Below are 7,088 nucleotides of genomic sequence, written 5' to 3' on the forward strand. Positions count from 1 at the left end.
GTCTGTTTCATCTTTCCCCATGGTAACTGTCGCTGAGGATCATGGGAACGCTAATACAGCCTTCATGCACGTATGCGCAGAATGTGCGCACGCAACCAGAGAATGTCTAAGGCACCGCGGGAAATGGGGAAACCAATAACCCAACAAGGCAGGAGCGCCTGGTCTTGTTGGCCAAGTTTTTCCCCCAAAAGTATATTTTATTTCCTATATGATGTTTTTCTAACTTTAACCCAGTACTTTTAATGTTTTACACCTTTCGACCAAGTAGTTCTGGAAAAAAGATCAAAATAAGGAGAAAATGAATGAAGGAAACAACAGGTAAACTTGAACAGCAGTTCAAAGTCTGGTCTTAACATTTACCACATTTCACTGACAGGCTTGTTCTGACCTGGTTATAGCTCCCCATCTTCCGTGGGTGTTCTGATGTGGAGTGAAGTCCTGGAATGTGCAACACTTTAGTGGATTCTCTGCTCATCTCTTTGTAATTCTGGCCCACTGAGTTGGAGCTCATATATATTGCATTCTGATGGACACTTGTTGCTTGCTTATATGACCCTGAATGGTTCTTTGGTGTTTGTGTGATTTGTAAATATTAAAGTGTGTATAAAAAGTGGTTTGCAGGACTTGCAGTATTTAGTGTGTAATAGGCCCTGATCTACATTTCATGGGTTCCTCCAACTCCAGTTTCTGACTGATTGTTTTGCATTAAAGGGGAAGTTTTTTTTTCTTTAAACCTGGACCTTATTTCTGGCATAGAATACGTTCATCTACTCACCGATAACAGTTTGGTGAAAGTCGGCATCCTTCGGAAGAGTATTAGATATCCATATAACGGGAGAGAACGGGGCATAGACAATACAATACAATCAATCAATCAAACTTTATTTATATAGCCCTTTACAATAGCCAACTGGTACTCAAAGTGCTTTACAACAGGATAAAAACAACAATACATAAAACAAAACATAAAACACGATTCAGAAATGGTAAAAGTGCTAAAAGTGCTGCAGGGCATTAAAAGCCTTCCACAAGTGCAATAAAATGGATTGAATAATCTTTGTGTAAAATTACTATAATTAAAAAAGAGCGGATAGAATGGATGCATTGTGGCCCTAATCAGAGTTGGAACGCCAGTCTAAAAAGGTGGGTCTTAAGCTTCGATTTAAAAAAGGCCGAGATCAGTGATGGTGCGGATGCCAGGGGGCAGTTTGTTCCACAGTCTATGGCAAAGGAACGATCACCTCACTGTTTAGATCTCGACCTTGGGATCTCTAAAAGAAGTCTCTTTATTTCACTATGGTCACGCCATCTGCGCTTCGGAGAGGCACAGTCTCGCTATCTACACTTTAAAATCGAATCAGAGACGGACAAAGTTCCTACTGGCTCCTGAAGCCGGTGTAGCGGAAGTGGTTCTGGAGGCAGCAGCGACACTTGTAATGTTCACAGCTTCTGTTTGACACCTCAGAGTTTATAAAACTCATACAACACTATCAGAACACATGGTCACCATAGGAACCTTTATAAGTTCAGGCTTTCTAAAGTAACGGGACACACACACATCAGTCCAATCCAGATGTTTTTCTCATCTTTTCATAGTTTCCTGTTTTGCCTTCATAACTCAGATGGAATCAGTCAGTGAAAAACACAGCAGGCTGTGAGAGAAAGTAAAGGTGTTCACCAGACCAACCCAGGCTGAACCTGAGGGATGTATCACTGAAATTACTGAGCACATCATCAGACAGGAGAAGAAGAAGCCCATTTTCACTGATATCAGCATCAGACAGCAGATCTGGAGGTGCTTTTCTCTCTACAGCTGGCCTTCACTCCTCTGTGTCTTCTCTCCAACCATCTTTGTCCCAACCATTGCATCTGTGGTGTTCAGCACATCTGCAGCATCAGGCCCGCTGGCTCCGTTCTGCTCGTCTTCTGCAGACGGAGCTTTTTCATGGCAGGAAACCATCCAGAGAGTCAGGATTCTGCAGGAACCACTGGAAGACTTTCACTTCCTCCTTTAGTTGAACGCTTCATCAAACTGACACCATGCAGTTCCTCTATTCGCCATCAGAGGGAGACACATCTCCATAAATGCAGAGTCCCGCTCAGTATTACTGACAGTACTTCACAGCCACTGAGAGGACACATTTAAATCAGTAACATACAAAGAAATGATTTCTATATTTGAGCCAGGCTTCCACCTCCATATAAGACACACACTGTGTCCTCATACAACAAGCAGCTCTCCTGTCTGAGCTTCACATCTTTACAGTTAGCATCAGCACACACAGCATGTTGATGAAGATTCTCACTCATCCAGCTCATGGTAATCCTAAGAGCTCACATCCTCTGGCCTAAAAGGCCTCTAGCAAAGAGCCAGATAAGACCAGAGCCACCCACTCTCCAGATAAAGTGCCTTATGAGCTGCTGAAGTTCTTCAGGTAAATAAGTTTATATTAGTTTCTCTTTTGGTCAGAGGCTCTGGTGCTCTGGAGTTACACCAAGTGTTTCTGAATGTTAGCTGCAACACCTTTAAAACCTGTTTTATCTCCATGCAAACAACAGCTAATCCTAACTGTCCTGTAGTTCGTAATGTGTCAGATCTCCATTTATTCCATCTGTTTCGCTGCAGTTTTAAAACTTCATTACATTTGTTTTGTTGTTGAACCACCAAACCAGCTCAGAAGACACAGTATTTAATGGCTATCAGGTTGAGTGGAGGATGTAAATGAACAAGTGGTTCACTTCAAGGCAAGTAAGAACATTCATCTTGAAAATCAACAGATATCAGCTTGCTGCACTTTTGCATGAAAGGATAACAAATCCAAGCCTGCAATTGTTATTAAGTTTTAAACAAGAGGCACAAGACTGAAGCGTTGGAACAGACAATTATAGCAGATAATAAAACACTTGTGATCTGTGGTGATTTCAACATGGACCTCTTAAAGGTACATACTCCTAAACAAACTTGTGATTTCTTGGCTGCGTTATACGGTAGAGGCTTGTATCCACTGATCACAAAGCCGAGCAGAGGAGCCACAGATAGTGCAACATTAACTGACAACATTTTTACACATTCCTTGGACACTGGTATAAATAGTGGTTTGGTAATAAGTGATGTAAGTGATCATTCAGCTGTATTTGCAACATTTAATGATCAACTACAGAGGAAGAAAACAGAAAAGCGTAGATATGAAAGGGTAAGGACTGTTAAAGCAATTAATGCTTCAGAAATGAGCTTTAAAACAAGAGTGGAATGAGTTTCATACAGATGAAGTAAATACTGCAGACAATTCATTCTTCAACTGTTATTTATCTCTCTATGATAAACACTGTCCAACAGTTTTATGTTCACATAAGCATAGTTATGCTGAGAAACCTGGGATAACAAAGGCATTAAAAAATGCATGTAAGAAGAAAAATAAACTTTATGGAGACTTTATCAAAACTAGAACAGAGGTTGCTGAAAAACGCTGAGATGTACAAAAACAGGCTCACCAACATGTTGAGGCAAGCAAAGAAGCAACATTATGATAAAATGTTACAAATAAATCAAAATAATATGAAGCGCACATGGAACATCCTAAATAATGTAATGGTGAATAAGCCTTGATCACCAGATCAACCTAAGTGTTTCATAAAGGACAATAAGGTGTTTGGCAATCTGACTGAAGCGGCTGATGAATGTAACTCAGTACAGCGGCTCGTGAATCCTCTGGTGCACGTTGAGCATCGTCATGCTCTTGAATTCCTTCCCGCAGTCGTCACATTTCATGAGGTCCCTCATTTCCACGAGGTTCTCCTGGTGCTCCTTCAGGGCGGACGCGTACTGGAAGTGTTTGCGGCAGTTTGAGCACCACACGGGTATCTTCAGCGACGACCCCTGTTGGTGGTCGGTGCCGCTCACTTCTGCTCTCGACTCTTTTCTCCAAAAGAAACGGGTGCTCCTCTTCTGGCAAATGGCGTAAATCTGGTGTCTTTTCAGCCGTGCATGTGTTTAAAATGCTTGTTGCAGTGGATGCAGTGATAGGGTCGATCGTCCGTGTGGCACTGTGTGTGTCTGTTCAGTGTTCTGACACAATCAAATGCTTTAGAGCAAACGGGGCACACTTTGAGGGCTTTCTTTGCCACGTTTTGAACAGGTGCAGATGGGCTCTCCTCAGAGTGCTGCTACACCTGTAAAAACAAAACTGAAGACAATCCAAGGCTTTTGTGGGGAATCCAGCCTTAGAGGCACCAGGAGCACCTGTAAACAGATAAGCAGAGAACAAACAAACAAAAAAGCACAAGCAGCAGCAATCACATGGCAACCTTCCATCAAGGAATCGAACCCTGTTCCTCCGCTTGACAGGCGGATTCTAACCTTTGACCATTGAAGAAGATACAGAATGTGTTGCTTGACTGTCGTGCCAATTCTGAGAATACAAGCTGTAAGAGTATCACTGAAAAATTGACAAAAAAACACGTTGCTAAAACCCTTCCATTGTCAAGCACTTGCATGACTGAGAGCGTAAATTGACTGTGGAAGGGGTTCCATGGTGTAAAGGTCAGCACTCTGGACTTTGAATCCAGTGATCCGAGTTCAAATCTCAGTGGAACCTTCAGGTGTGTGCTGTCGTGGGTGGAAAGAAGATGTGTTGAGTAAAAACCTCTGTAAAACAGAGCTCATGGTCTATTAGCTTTTTAAAATTGTTTATTTTAAAGAAAACGATCAAAACAAGAGTTTTTCTGGAAGAGATTTAAATAAGTTCTGAATATGCATTGTAGAGAGGTTACATGTGAGTCTATTTTCTTTATTTAAAACTTAAAACAAAAACCTGAAGTCTGCACACTGAGGAAAACTGGTTTTGAGGATATTTATGAAATTTCCTCCTAATAACCAACTTGGGTCGGTGTCCCCAGTGGAACATTTTAAGTGTAGTCTGCAGGTTTCATGTTTTCAGCTGGAGATGGATGCTTTTTGTTCTGTATGTTACATATTTTTATCTTGATCAGGACATTCAGAACGCTTGCATGCACAGGTAAGTCCAGCTTCAGTTCCAGGTGTACTCGTCCATTTAACTGGACCACCATGTTGTCCCAGCGTACATGCACGGGATAGACTGTGTAGGAAACCTTCATGACATTCTGCTGCCTCTAACTTTCTAGGTGGGACTTTTAATCTGTGGGTCCAGGGTTCAAGTCCCTGTTCAGGTGTAGAAATGTGATCTACCACTTAACCAGTACTTCCCTCTATGCCCACTGCATGAAAAGAGGGATTTGCGGATGTATGTGGCCCCTTACATGTCCGCATACGTTGAGCCCCTGCATTTGCGGTGGTAAAAGTGAAAACTTGGCCCAAATTGTCGCAAATTGACCTGGCAACTGCTCCCCCATGCCCCCCTCCCCTCCCCTACTTAGGAGAGCCTTTAATATGTAAATGCCAGTGATCAGGTCAGGAGCTGCCACAGTCATTTTCAAGTGGGGTGGGGTGAGGTGAGGTGGGGGGTGGGCAGGCCTGTTTCTACACGTTCCTGACCATCACCTCCAACTCCAGCCAAGTTTGTTGCTGTGTTGTCTTGAAAAAGAAGAGGTGCACGCTGTCTGCTGGTGACAGGTGATGCATATCTGTTTTTTTTTCTCCCAAACACCTCTTTTGTAACCGCTTTTTGTGGGCAAAATTCAAGGATTCAAGGTTTCAAAGGTTTATTGTCATGTGTGCAGTTAGAAACGTGTTTCCCTGAACAATGAAATTATTTTCTGTTGCCCGCACTGGATGTCCAAATGTATAATAATAAAGATAAGATAAAGATAAAATAAGCATGCAACAGCAATATTCTAAAAGGTTTCTTAAATAAAATAGAAATAAAAATATAGAAATCTGGCCTGTATACATAATGTGCAGTAGTGCGCTCAGTGTTTTATTGTGTATGGCTTAATTCGGTGTCACAATGGTCACAATATCGCCGAGGTCTTTTCTTTGTCCTTGCAGAGTCCATTTTTGTGTCAAAACAGTGCAAATTGCCAGCTGTGGTCAGACAACATTAAATAGCAAAAGGACGGGAGGTTGTCTCGCGAGTATTCCGTGTAATGACGTATACGCATATGATTGGTGGAGCTTAACGGCTCGCATAAGCTCTCGTTCAATCACGTATGAGAAACATTGTGTCGTTGTGTAAACAAAAAGTTTAAGGAGCAGATCTGGCGGCAGAAAGGGAGACAGAGTCCCGTACTGTGAAAACTGCCCTGGTTTGTGGCTGGAAGACGACTAGCTTTCAACTCCCCAGCAACTCTCTGCGGGTCTACAGGTTTGTGTGTTTTTTTCTACTTGCACATGACCATTTGATTGTTTAATTTTAGTCTTGTTGACACTGTACAGCACTTGGGACAGTTCTCGCTGATTTTAAATGTGCTGTATATTAAACTTACTTACTCACTTGCTTACAGGCAGATAAAATGAAAGTCCTGTTGAATGCTATGACCGGGATGTCTCGCATGGTGGCCAGCACCGTGGATACGGTCGTGGAGAGGGTGCTGGAGGGAATGGACCAGATTCGCTAGGTTGGAGGCAAGATGGCCGTCGAGAACGGACTGAAGTTACATTCCAGAGAAGTTGAAGAGCGCACCCCCAAGAGAAGGCGGATACAGAATCCGAAAATCGCGGTAAGAGTAGGTTATTGACTGTGGCTTTAGGCTAAACTCAACTTAATTGTGTCCATCACGTGAAAACCAGTGTGAGTTGCTTTATTTAAAAAAATGAATTTCGTGTTTTCAATTTATAGGAAGCAGTTCGCCGCCTGCATAACTCACCGTGGCATTATAATCCAGATCAAGGGTAAGAATAAGTGAATGTTCTCCCAATATCTAGTTGAGTTGGACCCGATGTTACGTTAATGCAGTTTTTTTTTATTAACCATAGGCCTGTTGTTTTTACAGGCTACTGTCACCTCACAATATGGATGTAACGAGTCGCTTGAAGGAGGCGGTGTCAAACAGTCCGAACTTCAGAGAGGCAGACGGGGACACTATCGAGGGTGAGCGGCGCTGACTTTTACCACGGCTGGCACTGACACTTTTAAGCACTGGTCATTTTATTCATTCCTCTTGTTTGTTTT

General features: G+C 42.5%; 1 non-coding gene across 1 annotated transcript; it reads left to right on the forward strand.

Annotated features, from left to right (window-relative positions):
• The first annotated feature begins 4,523 nt into the window (after positions 1-4,523).
• Positions 4,524-4,595, forward strand: trnaq-uug (transfer RNA glutamine (anticodon UUG)). Its single transcript has one exon. It is a non-coding gene; the product is annotated as a tRNA-Gln (tRNA).
• Positions 4,596-7,088: the final 2,493 nt, after the last annotated feature.

This window comes from Odontesthes bonariensis, chromosome 11, assembly GCF_027942865.1.
Source record: "Odontesthes bonariensis isolate fOdoBon6 chromosome 11, fOdoBon6.hap1, whole genome shotgun sequence".
Lineage (NCBI taxonomy): Eukaryota > Metazoa > Chordata > Actinopteri > Atheriniformes > Atherinopsidae > Odontesthes > Odontesthes bonariensis.